The sequence below is a fragment of the Prosopis cineraria genome, unplaced genomic scaffold (genome assembly GCF_029017545.1).
Source record: "Prosopis cineraria cultivar Desert tree isolate PC_DT_omini unplaced genomic scaffold, ASM2901754v1 PC6, whole genome shotgun sequence".
Classification (NCBI taxonomy): Eukaryota; Viridiplantae; Streptophyta; class Magnoliopsida; order Fabales; family Fabaceae; genus Prosopis; species Prosopis cineraria.
In genome coordinates, this window is record NW_026555337.1 from 24,313,963 (window position 1) to 24,329,608 (window position 15,646).

The 15,646-nt window shown below is 30.0% G+C and overlaps 1 long non-coding RNA gene across 1 annotated transcript; it reads left to right on the forward strand.

Moving 5' to 3' along the window:
* The first annotated feature begins 389 nt into the window (after window positions 1-389).
* Window positions 390-3,330, forward strand: LOC129312781 (uncharacterized). The gene is made up of 3 exons (XR_008593694.1): window positions 390-623; window positions 755-856; window positions 3,207-3,330. It is a non-coding gene; the product is annotated as an uncharacterized LOC129312781 (long non-coding RNA).
* The last annotated feature ends 12,316 nt before the right edge of the window (window positions 3,331-15,646 follow it).

A 15,646-nucleotide genomic window follows, 5' to 3' on the forward strand; every position in this document is an offset into this window, starting at 1 on the left:
TCCTCTATATGTTTGGTTTGATTTTTGGAGCCCATATGCATGGTCAAATTACTGGCCATGTAATACCCAGGAATTTTAAGTAAAATTTAAAATATATAATAATGTATTTTAATTTTATTTGTATTAATTCTGGAAATATTTAGACAAGAAGGATTGTTGGTTTGGTGGTAGTTGTGCTGTCAATTAATCCTTCAGGTCCTGGGTTCGAATCTGTCTTGTGCAAGAGAGAGGCTTTAATTTTGCTCCAGTGTTTGGGTGAAATTACAAGTTTACCCCTCGGTAAAAGAAAAAACCACAAGCCAGATTAAAGAAAGACGGAGATAAAAGGCATGTCGGTTTCTTCCGTTCCCATTTTTTTTCATTTTTCTTCGAAAGCTCCAGAACCCTCTAGCACATCCTCAGCTCCTCCGATCTACCTCCTCCGTTCTCCCTACGGGTTGACGCCAGCTACCGTGAACGAGGAGTTTTCCTCTCCTTCCTCTGTTGTTCTGCTGCTTGGGAATGCTGGAGTTCTTCATTATCTCCCCTGTTTCGCATCATAGATCGATTAGCCTTGCTAGCTGCCAAATCGTCACTGTTGATAGGTGCGACAGCTCCGTCCGCTGCTAATGCAAAGTCCCACAGTGAGCTTTCCTTTCCCTAGTTCTCGTGGTTAACTATTTTTGTGTGCCACTGTTTGTTTTTCCCTCCTCCTTTCGTGCTTCCCGTCTCTGATTTAGTTTAAGGGAGTTTAAAATTTTCTCCCTGTTTACAGCATCCTTTCAAGTGGCTATAGGAGGTCTGTTTCGATGGCTGTTATTTTTCCCCTATATCTGCCTTCGTCCCTTCCTCCCTGTCTCTGCCAGTGTGAACGGAGGTAAAGAAATTTTGAGTCTACTTTTCTCTCATCATTTCTGTGGGTGCTCGTATCTTAGGATTGAAATAATGAAGCTTCAATTTTTCTGCTGTCGTGAATTTTTGATTATGGATGAGAGGTTGATTCAAGATGAAATTTTAATGTTGGACCAAGATGGTACGTAATTAATTTGAATCCTATGGATTTAAGATTGGTACTTTTGTTGGAGGATATGTGATTTGGGAGGTTGTTTGATTTAAATGTTTATATTGGAAATCTTTAGGAAATGAAATCAAAGAGTAAGAAGTATGGTTTGGGCTTAAGAATTAGTGTTTGGAAGGTGTTTGACATAATGACGAGAAAACTTTACTTGGGTTATATATATATATATATATTTTAACTTCATTGGTCATTGCAATTAGTATGTTCAATTTGAGTGTTATTACTCTATAAACTTATAATGAAGATTGCAAAGGAAATTTGGGCATGACGTTTGTACGGGAAACTTGGAAATCATGGAAATAAATGGTTGTTGATGAACTATGTGATAAGGGATGTGAATGTTAAATATATATATATATATACATACATATATTAAGAAGGAAAAGAAGCCTTATTGTGGAATATTGGAAGTAATGTAGTTTTGGAATTTTGACAAAAAGTTTATTAGGAGATTGTATTTTAGTGCAATACTGAGTTGTGATTGGATATGATTTTTTTTTTTGAAATTTCATTAACTCTTATGAGTACATACTTAGTTTGGATATTAATTGTTCATGGATTTAACTTGAATGGTATGAAGAATTTTGAGTATGAAACTGTGCTGAGACAAGTTGCATTCTATGAAATTGTATGGATGATATTATAAATGATAATGTTTAAAAATTTGATTTGGGAATGCCTTTGAGTTGCTTGATAGAAAGTGTGATAGGAGAACTTGGAATTTAGAGTGATTAATTATGCTATGTGTATATATAATATTAATTAAGTTTTGTTGCTTGCACTTGACAATAGTTGGGAAGAGTTTATCAAACCTGATTATGCCATTGAAGTTTCTTTTTATATTAGATAGGGCAATTAGTGGAAGGAAGGTTTGATTGGGTTCTAAGAAGTTAACTTTAGTACTCGGGCACACTTCAGGTAAGTGGATAGCGTCCCAACTGATATTTCATCGAAATCTCTTTTATTTAAATATTACATTTTTATGCAAATTATTTTTACGACAACAATGTGATTATGAGACATTTTGTTGATTAAATTATTTTATTTTGTGAAATTATTTTACCAAAATTGATCATTTTGGTTAATCAGTAAATAGAAGTTTGAATTCTAATTGTGGGATTTTATTTTTCTGGAAATCATTTTATAGCGTTAATGCGATTATTGAATATTTATTGATTAACATTACTTTATTTTGATAAATTAACTTTACCAAATTTAAAATGCTATTCGATCAATGAAATTAAGTTTGAACTTTGATTATGATATTTTTATTCTATCAAATATTGGAGAGATACAGAGAATGATTTATGCGAGTTTGAAGTTGAACATTTTTTTATTCAATAAATGCAAGCATGAGCATTGGATATGAAATTTGATTCTGGAAAGTTTTAATGCTTAAAAGTATTCATGCGAGTTTGGTTTTGAGAATGAGAACTGTATCTTGAAAGTGATGATTTCTCGCATGTTTGAAAAATGGTTTTAAAAAGGGGGACTTTGTACAGAACACTGGTTGCTAATGGCAGTTCCGTTAGCCCTTGGCGCGCCATGGTACACCTAGCTAGCAGGGTGTTTATAGGAGGTGCTAGCCCCGTGCGATGGCCAACGCACGTGGAACGGAGGGATGGTTATTCGTGAGCATCGTACTCACGTTTGTTTCGTGGCTTCAAGCCGCGTTTGGTTAGCATGACCCTCGTGGACTGTGTGTCCACGTTTGTTTCGTGGCTTCAGCCGCATTTGATTACTTACCCTTGTGGACTGTGTGTGTCCACGTTTGTTTTCGTGGCATAAGCCACGTTTGGTTAGTTACCCTCGTGGATTGTGTATCCATGTTTGTTAATTATTCTGATAAGTCCCTATATTTATGAATCCAATCGTTTGAAGATTTCATATTCTATTGGTTTTTATTTAGTAATTTGTTTATAAATATTTATTTTATTTATGTGCTTTCTTGAAATCAAGTGAAATTATCATTTGCTATGATGGTTCAATGATTTGAGACTTTATTTGAAATTTTACAGAGCCATTTTATTATGTAGTTTATTAAATTTTTACGGAAATTGGTGTCTCTTTAACTTACATAACTATTTCAAACTTTTCATTTTATTTATTGTTGGGACGTTATTCACTGGAAAATTATTTTTGGTCTCAGATAGCATAATTGATGCTGTACATCTTGCTTACCAATGATGGGTGTTTGCAGAACAGAATGGAGGCTTGTTCTGTAAATATGTCTTATGGATGTAAAGATAAAATTTATGTATTATGTCATGAGATATATGATTAGGTGCTCCACATAACTTGTTTATTATACATTTCATCTGCTAGCTGGAAGGAGCCATGCTCTTGATTGATAAAATGTTTAAGGAAAACTTTTGTGATACAGAATTTTTGAGAGATCTTATTCACAGAAGAGGTTCTATCAAAATTTTTACAAAATGTTAAAATAATTATTATACTGATTAATATCAATAGTATTAAAATGTTAGTATAAAAATTGAGTATATTTTAATTAAATGAAATAATCCTTGAATTTGTGGCTTACGGGATGTATGATGTGGTTCACATCCTGTGCCGGTCATCCCTATTTTTGGGGCGTGACAGGCCATTTCATGGATTTTTCTATATTGTTGCAGAGGCGATTTTTATCCGAAATTTTGTACCCAAGCTTCCCTTTTTGTTTGAGGCATAAGGCATAAATTTGTGTACATATAGAAATAAAAAAAATTAAACATTGCACTAAATCAAGTTTTTTTTTTTTTTTTACACAAGCATTAAATAAAATTTTCTGTAAACTCTAAAATTTTTTTTAAATATTAATCATTCATTAATAATTTCAACCTCAAGGATTAACATGTCTAATTGATCAAACAATAATGGCTTGATTAAAAAAAATAAAATATAAGGACTTAATTCAAAATTGACAAAAGAAATTGGGCAGGCCATGTGATAGGTGTCACGCAAATTAAGCAAGGATGCTTTAGATGGGGAATGAATTAATTAAGGTTGTTGCACGTGGTTCCCAATGTTGAATATGTAAATTTAATCCCCAATTTACGTTTCTAGAGTTGACTGAGTCAAAATATAAGTTTTTATTGTCATAATTAAAAAATACATCCACATATATACCTTTCATAATTAAGCTTTTATGTTTGAAGTAATAAACAAAGGTAGAAATAAATTTGAACTTAAAAAATAATAAATTTTAATGACTCAGCATCGCTGCACTATTATTCTTGAGACATGTTCTAATGTGCATTAATTAATCCAATGATAGTCAAGGGTTAACATTTAATTTTTCATTTTGAGAACTTATAATTGCTTAGGAAATGATCGGGAAACACTTTGAGATTAATTATAGAGCCTAATTAGGTGGGAGAAAGATAAAATAGATTAAAAATCAAGAACTAAGGAATTCAGAATGTTCAGCTGTGGACGTAATTGCTCCAGTTGACATTAGCTTAAACTCATTTTAATGATTTCAAATTAAAATTATAATGATGTTTGTAGCAAAGAAAAAGATTATATGAATCAACTAAAAGTTTTCAATTCAGACAAATTTTATAAAAAAAATTATATATTCAACATCATTATACAATTCTACGCATTTTGTAAGGCTTTAAATATTCTTTTATATTATATATATATATATATATTTAATTCTTTAATCTTTGAATATATATATTATTAATCTTCACATGATTTCAAAAATATTTAAGATTGAATGGTGCTGTATGGTACACACAAGTTCCTCACAATAATGATATAAAGAATCAATATCTTTCTTGATATAAAGAAACATATTTTGTAATTTTAAAGTTTCATGAAAGGTGTTAAAATGATACAATTATTAGATGGTTGAAAATATAAAAAATAAAAAAAGATCACTGACTTTTGGAATGTATCCCGTGAGAAGATAATGTTATAAGTAAAGCTGTTAACTAGTACATCCAAAATCATTTTACATGTGCTTCAATTAAAGTTGCAAAAACTGAAAACCCCTTTCATAAATTCAACAGAAAAAATTAAATATTATATTACAAAATAACAAAACATGCAGTCAATATAAATTTAATGTCTTGAATCATAATATAATTCACAGGCCAAATACATCATATTGGTTTTTTATACAATATATGGTATATATGGATAAATTTTGTTGGGAAAATATAATATGTCATTTAAATTTCACGTATGTTAAACTTTGTAACTATATTCAATGTTGTTGAACAATTTTTCAGGAAGATATGACATCTAAAAGACTAAATATAAAACTTTAGATGACATTTTGTTAATGTCTTCCTAAAATAAAAATACTTAATAAGTACATATCTCTTTCAAGATATACTTGTTGCAATTTTTAGTTTGTACAAATAGATTGATCCATGCAATATACAAAAAGAAAAAAGTTATGTTGGAGTGCGATTGAACTAAGAGAATCAATGATAATTTTATTAACACTTGACGTCGTTGGTATGAAATATGAACACATTTTGAACATTGCCTCACATCTAGAATTCTAACAACAGTAATGTTTCAAAAACCATTAATTATAGAGGACTTTAGATTGACCAATTAATGAAAGTTAAAACTGGAAGCAAAGCCAAATATTATAGTTGTATCATGGTAGCTGGCATAGAAAATGTGAAATATTGTTGATCTTGCAGTAAAACTTTTTCAAATCAGCAGCATATTATATATTGTTCATTTTATCCAACTTTAAAGGATTTCAGCAAGTCCCTAGTTCTAACCATTATTTGCAAACAGTAATTAAAAAGAATTATTCAAATATAAAAATAGATGATCTAGAACACGAACAAATTTATAAAGAAAAGGAAAAATAGGAAGAGAATACACACACACACAGAGAACAACTCAAGAAGGGGGAAAATATAGTAGCTAGAACATCATAATTTGATGAAAAATTACCTAGTAAATTTCCTGGAAAAAATTAACGCCTAAATATATTAAATTTCAATTTGTCACACATCAATTATATTGAGAATATTTTCTACGTATTTGGTAAAGATATGAGAAAAAGTTTTTTAATGCTCCAAGTGTCCTTGTATGGTAAATCGTTTTTAAGAAAATCTAGCTTTTAAAATTTAGAAGATATATTTCAGGATTATCCTTATTATGTAAAGTTGTTAAATAACAACTTGTAGACCCTTGCTTCTAGTGACATGCCCATATATATTTATATGGTATAGCTCCTGAATGAACTTTTTCAAAAATTAACACAAAATTGATGACAAAATTTCACATTATAATTTGTTGAAAGTATACCTTCTATTTATTTTCACCAAGTTCTAGCTCGTGAAGTTTTGCCAAGTTTTCAATATTCCTTGGCATTTGGCCAGACAACTTGTTAACACCTAGATATATTATTTTCAGATTTGTGAGAGAACCAATTGTTTTGGGAATATATCCTACAATATGATAATAAAAAAACAATATTATTATGAGTTCTCATGTATGAGACAATTATGGTAAAAGAAAGATAAGTAATAAATGTAAATTTATGAATGCATTTTTTTTTAGTTATTGTGATTATGATATAAAAATAATAAAGCTCTTAAATCAAACAAAAAAGTTCTATATGTAACCGCTAATTTGAGCTCTATTCAATGTTAATTATCAACCAAATATTATTGGACAAAAAAATTCATTAGCATAAATAGACAAATCTTGGAATTGGTGCATAAATGATTATATAAAAATAAAAAGAGCACCACTCTGTCATGCATTGCTGCGTTTTTCAGTGCTAAGTGGGGGAGAATGTTATAAGTTAGGAATGAAATTATTAGTTTTGGTGGAGTGTGTACCAGTAAGTTTAAATTTTTATGAAAATTAATCAAAAAAATTTTTTAGAATCTTTGATAAACTGTTTTCAGTGAGTTAAACATTAAATTAAAGTGTATATTTTGAAAATTATAGGGTAGTTTTAGTAATATTATTAAAATTAAAGATAAATTATTATATTTTACTCTGAAAATGAATCATAAATAGTAGCGTGTATGTGTGTGTATATAATATTACATAAAAAATATGAAAAAATTATTAAATTCATTAAATTATGTATTATTATGAATTCTAGCATTAAAATGTGAATTCTTTTTATATTATTTGCAAAAAAATTTCAATTGAATGTAAAGTTAATATGTTAATATGTTTTATTATAGAGAGAGTGTGTGTATTTGTAGTTTTTAAAAGTTTTATATTATTCTACATCATTTATTATCTAATAACATTATTTCTCTCTAATCATAAAATTACTTTTAAAAAATATGGATAACAAAAATTTAAAAATAAAAAAAACAAATGCCATAGTTTTTATATGTATATATCTACATTTAAAAAAAAATCTCCCACCCCCTTAATAACGATAGTTGAGGGAAGATAGTGAATAATTTAACTCAAGGTAAAAGACATTTAAAAGAACTTAACAATGTTGAATTAATTTACACCCACTGGAGAGTTTGGTGAATGATATATCAGATATCTAAAGTTATATCACATGTTATTTTAGACATACCTGACAAGGAGTTATAAGACAGCATGATCTGCTCAAGTAGGGATAATTAGAAATTGGAGGTATTATTCCTGAAAGTTTGTTTGAAGATACGCGTAAAATCTTCAAACTCTCAAGTCTTCCAATCTCAAATGGAATGAAACCTTTTATAAAATTGGATTTGCATTCCAAGCTCTTCAACTTTGACAAATTGGATATACTTGGAGGAATAACACCTTCAAACCCATTATTGTTGAGAATCAAGTGTTGAAGTGCTGACAAGCTCCCAATCCAAGTTGGGATTACTCCATTGAATGCATTATAGCTCAAGTTGAGAATTTCCAACTTGCGTAGTTAGAACAACTCTTTTGACAACTCACCATAAAAGTTGTTGCGATGAAAGTTGAGCTTCACAAGGAAAGATAGATTTCCAATTTTTGAGGGTAAGGTTCCCTTAAGACTCGTTTCACTAAGATCTAGGATCCTCACTGTCCCATAATTAGAATCACATGTAACCCCTACCCAATTGCAGATGGAAGAAGAGTTGGACCAATAATCCAAGTGATTATAAGGGTCTCTCATAGAAAATCTAAAGGAACGAAGTGCCAATTCATCAGTACTGAAATTGGTATGACAACAAGTGGGGCGAACCATGAGACAAAGCAATAAAAATAACAACATGGAGAAGGAAAAAATGAAACAAAGGTTTGCCATGGTGTATCAGAATCTTAGGTTGAAGAAGAAAGAGGAGATGGCATTATTATAAATATGCACTGAAGTTGATAAGGACAACTTTTTAGTGCTTTGGAATTAAATGTAAATTTTTAAACAGTGCAAAATTGAAAAGACATGTCAAATTAACTTTTTAGATTATAAATTTAAAATCGGTGCCTTTACTGGTAATGTATCAGAATTGTGATGAAATGGTACGAAAGAATTTGCAAGGAGAATTCACGAATACGTTACAAAATTATCCAAAAACAAAAAGAAAAGCAAAGGATATTTATCCTTATTTCGCTAATGACTTACAATATAGAATGACATTTATTTATTTATTGGCCACGTCTATGAGTTCTAAATAAACTTGGCATTTTTCTTTTTTGGCAAATATAAGGAGTAGACTCCGCTGATGCAAAAATATCCTCTCCGAGGTACTAAAAGCAAACAACAGACCTTTCCAAATTAAATTACTGCATACATGAGAATTGAGATAGGAATCCCCAACTACTTAATTAAGTGATGGGAATTTTTACCATCCATGCTAACTTTAATTAGTTAGATTGTGCATTTTCCCTAATTGTTAGAGCTCCAATAGTCTTAATTATAGGCTCAATACTTGCACCCATGTATGCATTGAAAGTGAAAATTTTTTAACGAGATTATTATAAAAACACTTAATAAAACACTTATTTTTATCAATTTATAAAATCATAGGAGTGTCTTAAATATTTGAATTCAGCAAAAATAATGTACTGTCCATGCAATGTCTAACAAGTCTACTGCAAAATTATTTTGTATGTTAGAATCTTTAACGGAATATTCATAATGGTATTAAAAATTGGACTAAAGTGTAGGTTTTAAAAATATAGGGGAGTCTTTGTAATTTTAGTAAAATCGAAGAGAGGTCATTGTATTTTACTCTAAAAAAATAACAAAAGAGAAGACTTAGATACTTAGCTTTATATATTTAATATGTTTTTTGTCCAATGAAATTAAAACAAAGTGTCCTCCTATATATTGAAGGCAGTTTAAATATATAAACTTAAGTATATACATCCTTACTTTTATCAAATTCAACTTAATTATTATTCAATTTATCAAATTGTTGCCTACCAACCGTACGTTGCCATTTCTTATTCTTTTCTCCAAGAAATTTCTTTATTCCAAACAAGAAATTAAAAGATACACAAAAGTATTATTAAGGATAAGTTTTTGAACTCAAATAATCAAAAGTAGTACTACTAATTATGTTTTAAAGAGAGATTTAATTAATATAAATTATTCTTGTAATAACCAAGTTATTGAAGTTTCTAATATTAATGTTTTTATTTTGTAATCTTGGCTGTCACGCCCCGAAATATAGGAGTGACTGGTGAGGGATGTACACTTAAACACCCATCTCTTAAAACCTCGATTAAGGAAAGTTCTAAAATAATACATTTGACTTACTATCTGCTTAATTGTATACGTGTAACTTTACTTTTCAAATAATCAAAATATCAACTTTTTTGTAAAAATTTTGATAACACCTCCCATATAAGTAGGATCTCTTAAAATCTTTACAACAAAAATTTTACAATTTATACCCAGCAATATGGAGTTCTATTCCTCAGCAACAGATAGACAATAAAACAAATAAAATTAGGACCCTAACTATAGTTTATGTGGAGCACCTAATTATATTTTCATGACATAATTCATAAATTCATATTTACATAAATAGGAAATATTTACAGAATAAATCTCCACCAAGCTTAGCAAAAATTCTCTCATTGGAAGCAAGATGTACAATATCAGCTATACTATCTAAGACTAAAATAACTTTTCAGCGAATAATGACCCAACTATAACATTTTGCAAAATTAAGGTGAATAAAATATAATAGTTACATAAATTAAAGAGAAAATAATTCAATGCAAATGAATTTGTAAGCGCAGAATAAAAGTTTTATACAACTTCAATATCAAGAACTTAAAATCTATAACAAGAAAGAAACTTTAGTATTTAATCTTAACAAGTCAAAATAATTAAATAAATACATAAATGAAAATAACAACATTTGCAAATTAAAACCATTAGAGTATAAAATCATCAATTTGAATAGAAAAATTCATATTTCAGGAGATTTATCAAAACAATTCACAAACGTGGATACACAGTCCATGAGGGTAAATAACCAAATGCAGCTTATACTGCAAAAGATAAACGTTGGCATATAGTACACGAGAGTAAGTAACCAGACGTAGTCGAAGCCACGAAACAAACATGGACACACAGTCCACGAGGATAATGCTAACCAAATATGACTTAAAGCCACAAAAAACAAACGCAAGTACGAGACCCACGAATAACAAAAGTGAATATGATGCTCATGAAAGTCGAACTAGCTAGTCATAACTATAGCGCACCAAGGGCTAACGAAACTACCATTAGCAACCAATGTCATGAATAAAATCTCCCTTCAAATTCATTTTCAAACATGCGAGAAAATCATCAATATAGAAATATAGTTCCTATTTTCAAAGTCAAACTTGTATGAATAGCTTTGAGCATTAAAAACTTGCAAAAATAAAATTTCATGACTACTATCCACGCATGCATTTGTTGAGTAACCAAAATTACTAGAGTTGAAATAATCTCAAAAATCTTGAAAATATATTTCGTAAGCAAAAATACTCGTACATGCCATGATATGAATATTCTTCACCCTCCCTTTATAATCTCAAAAGATAAAGTAATTTAATCAACAAGTAACAGTACTAGAAAACATATATATTAGTAACTACAAATTGTTGCTATTAATATTTTGATAAAAAGAAATTTACAGTTATATAAGTTGATTGAGATGTTATCCACTTACCTGATAAACGCCCAAGATAATAGTTTGTTCCTTATAAACCTCTCAATTGTCCTTTAACTACTCTATTACCTAGAAAAGAATAACAATAATTTCTTTGGCAATAACTCTACTAAATAAATCTACATCAATTATTCAACAACCTGATGTCTTGCGTAATACATAATAAGGTTTGACTTGTCCCTAAGCCACCAGTCATTTAAAATCTACATCCTTATTTATTTTATTCTTTTTACCAAACCTACCATGTGCTTTTAAGCAAATTCCTTGATGATTTTCCTAGCTTTATTATAGAAAATAACTAGCTCTCATATTGTCATGTAATCCATGATACCTTCATCCCACTTAGTTATCTCAATAGATTGCAAGATCATCTCTTATTCAAATATTTCCAATCACCAACTCTAAAATTTATGCTGCTTCCCAATAAATCAATTCCTCATTAAGAATCAATTTAGACTTAAACACCCATCCCTTAAAACCTAATGTAATGACCCAAAATTTTAAAATTAAATAAATTTTCTCCTAATTGATATTTGATTTATTTATCTTAATTTTAGGACAAGTGATGAATAGTAGTTTAGCGAAATTGATACTGGTTACTTATATGAAGATTTAGAGTTCGAATCTCACTTCAGTTAAATGTTAGTTTATTTTCTTTTATTGGGGAAAGTGCTAAAATGCCTTTGCCTTTTATTATAGAATATAATAATAATAATATAAAAAAATATGAGGGATCTTCATTTGTAATTTTCCCACCAACTCTTATATATTATTTTTGTTTCCCTTTGTCGGTGAGCTACAGACCAGAGGGAGAGAGAGACTTCAACTTTTCATTCGGAAATTTTGGCCATCTCAACCCTTCACTCCACCATCTAGCTCATCATCAGTGATGTGGGTCACCGGTGATATTCTCCTTCCCTTTTGTTCTTCGCTCCTTCTCCTCTGTTTGTTTCTCTGTTATGGGTGTTATCCAAACTTCTTTTTTGTCTGAGAGCAAGAGAGATTCATTGCTCAGAAGCTTCAAGTCATTCGATCCAGCCACCTCTTTCCTTTTTCTATTCAACATGCTATTGATGAGAATAGGAGTTCTGCTTGCCATTGCTGTGATGTCCGCCCAGAACCACAGCGTTGTGGTGCAAACCGAGTTCTTCCCTCCCCTGTTCTGTGTTGAATTTCATCTGTTTCTTTCCTTGGTCTGTGCTTGCCGTGAATCTCCACTTTTGAGCATGGGTGTCGAAATTTTTCTCCTTCCCTGCATTATCACTGTTCTCACTAGTTCGGTGTGGCTGTGGGCACTATTGTTGGTTCATGATCTTCCACCTCTGTTGTTTCTGTTGATTTCTTGTTTTTTTTTTTTACCTTTTCTATTGAGGTTGAATCCAGGCAGAAGCCTAGAATTTTTCCCTTCATTGAATCCCCTGTGCGTGCGTGTTTTAATGGTTGATGTTGTAATTTGTTCCTCCTTGATGAATCTATGTGTGTGTGATAGAATGATTAGTGCGAATTTATATTTATTTTCTGTTCAATGTGCTATGTGAATTTATTTGAAGGTAGTCATAGTGCGGTTAAGCAAGCTAGAATTTTGTTTATGGAAGAAGAGAAAGTAGCGTGGGCTTGAATTTTATTTAAATCATATTAATCTTGTGGAAGGAATGAACTTGGGATGCTTGAATAAGTTATGTATTGATGCTGTATAAATGTTGAAGGAATTGTGGGATGGGATATGAAGGAAGAGTAGCTTAGTATTAAAATTTGAACATCGATGCTTACAAGATATTGGATAAAAAGTTTGTTAGGGGAAGTCTTGTTTGTTCATGTTTTTTTTCTTAAATGTCATAATTCTCATAAAACATAGTTGACTCGGATGCTAATTACTTGAGTTTAATTTGAGTGTTGTGAGAGATTTTGTCAATTATAAAGCTAATGTGTTATTAGTTGAATTCTTGAGAGTTGTATGATTGGACAGAGAAGTGAGTATGTAAAGTATTGAATGGATTGAAAAAAGAAATTTAAATTAATGTTTGGTTTTCTTTGAGTCTAAATTGGTTCTAAATGAGGAATTGATTTATTGGGATGCGGCATAAATTTTAGAGTTGGTGATTGGAAATATTTGAACAAGAGATGATCTTCCAATGCTTGTAATTTGCATATAAATAATACCTGTTAAATTATTGGAACCAAGATTCTATTCCTGAAGCGAAACCAAACTTCCAATGCTTGTAGGTATGTAGCCAATGAGTTGATTATTATCCAAATACATAATTCTAAGATTTGTAAGATTGGCAATCTCATTGGGAATATCTCCTGCAATATCACAACAACAACAAAAAAAAAACATTGATATGAGTGCTTGTGTATATATTATAGAAAATCATAGAAATACAAGATAACTTTATGGAGATGATCATGGACAACATATGTTATATAAAAAATCATATAAATAATTTAAAACCATTAAAAAAAGTATCTCTTGCATTATGGCTTCAAGAACCCAAATGAAAAGACACAACAACTAATAAAAGCATGCAAAATATTTGTTCCTGGCAGTGCAGAGGATACTAAATGATGTCAATACACTATGTTGTATTGAAAACATAATGATGGAGTTACCAATATCACAAAAAATTAAAATTATATATAATTTGTAGATTCATTTATTGCCCCCTACTCTACATGATCAATATATATATATCTACCCCATTCCCCTCTCCAACAAAATCAATGTTGAATAAAATATTGTAAATAGCTTATTCTAAGACATTCTAACACATATTAAATTTTTTTGAAATGATTTAGAGAATATATGAATTTATCTAATATTATTAAAGACATGCCTATTAAGTAGTCGTATGACATCAATTCAAGTAAGGATAAGCTAGAAATAGTAATGAAATATCGTTCTTTGCTAAATGTAAAATCTTTAAACATTGAAGCCTTCCATTCTCAAGTTGAATAGTTCTATGGATAGAATTAAAATTCCAATCCAAAGTCTCTAATTTTGGCATATTTAATACCAATAGACTAATGATAACATAACCACAAGAGAAAAGTCATGGTTTTCTGAACAGATTGGGCCATCCAATTCCACCTATTATATTAGGAATTGGCTCTTGGTTCAGTCCTCTACGACCTTCGAAACCAAAGACTCAAAGACAGGGACATTTGAAGGAGTTTTAGGGCCTAGGATGAAATTATTTTAGAGGTCTAATGTATTGTTTTATTTTACCACTTCAAATTCTATAAAAACTAAAACAATCACAAATAAAGGGTAAAAGAGGAACAAACACACCTAATATATGGCCATCTATGATTGGATTTCTTTATTCTTCTAATAGAAGTGCAAAACTCCTATATGAACAAATAAAAGGATTTGTGGACTTCATAATGACAAATGGAAAATCAAGTTATCAATCAAGCCATGCCCACGAAAATGGCGAAGCAAGATCTATATATATTTTTTTAAATAGGAAAAAATGATTTCGTTGAGAGAAAAGAAGAGATGAAATGACAAAGTGGTTGTGGCAGAGTATATGCGGCCCATAAATTTTTAATGAAGAGATATAACTAACATTAATTCTTAGTAAAAAATTAATTATTGGTTATCTAAGATAAAAGTAAGTAATAAATTCTTAATGAAAATATATAATTAACACTAATGCTTAATAAGAAAAAGAATGACCAATTATATAGGATATAAGTGAACAATTTTTAGGCCTAAGATGACAGCCTTAATGGACTAGTGTTACACATGGCCCTGCAGATAGAACCAATGAAATACCAGGAAAGTGATAATATTGCAAATGAATTCTTATATGATCGATGACGTGGTTAAATATTAAGCATTACTAAGGAAAAAAAATCAATAATCAAATTTCAAAGTCTCTTTCCCTTTCTTGCGCCTTTGCCCAACACCTTAAATATAAATAAATAAAATTTGGCATTATGTATAGCCGTATATGTTACCTCTGTTTTAAGCTCTTAAAACAGAGATAAATAGAATCATAATTTATTATTTCCTTTAGGGACAGATTCTTAGAATTTGGTAAAACTATAGGGATTAAAGTTTTATATTTTTCAATGTTTTACTTCTTATTTACAATTAAGGTGGAGACTTTATATTTTAATACTGATGTACTCCATTTTAACATTATCACTCAAACGAATATGTTTCAACTCTAATATTATATATAATTAATGGTATTTTGTCTAGAAAGCTATTAGCATTTAAGTTTATCATTATGAAGTTTCAAAAGACAAAGCAACAACACAAAGGAACCAAAAATTGATGATGCCACATTACAATTTACTAATAGCATACCGTGTAAGTTATTGTATTCAAGATCAATTTTTAAAGCAAAATCAAATTTCCAATGCATCTTCACAAAATCAATAACAATATAAATATTGAGTAAAGACCATGTCATGAGTTTCACAGGATCTCTGATTCTTCAGCAAAATGTTCTAGGTCTTAAGGGAGAGGCTACCACCACTCTGACGCTAT